Genomic DNA, 304 nt, shown 5'->3' on the forward strand with positions numbered 1-304 from the left:
ATCCTGTGCCACGTGCTCTGGGATGACCCTGCTTGATTTGGGAGGCTGGACCAGACGCCCCACTGTGGTCCCTTCCAACCTTACCCACTCCGTGATTCTGTTTGCCTCCAAGCAACTGGTTACTAACCTTTCTCGTCTGAAACATTTAAAAGCTACTTTTTTTTTGAAATCAACAGTATAGTTTGCAGATAGCCTCTCAACTACTTAAACATGTCAATTTTGTGTTTTTTTAATCCCTGAATCCCGGCTGTAAGGACGCTCTGATCCCCGTTATCACCGGCCCGGCTCCGCCCGCGGCCCCCCG

Source organism: Corvus brachyrhynchos, unplaced genomic scaffold, assembly GCF_000691975.1.
Source record: "Corvus brachyrhynchos isolate BGI_N302 unplaced genomic scaffold, ASM69197v1 scaffold92, whole genome shotgun sequence".
Taxonomy (NCBI): domain Eukaryota; kingdom Metazoa; phylum Chordata; class Aves; order Passeriformes; family Corvidae; genus Corvus; species Corvus brachyrhynchos.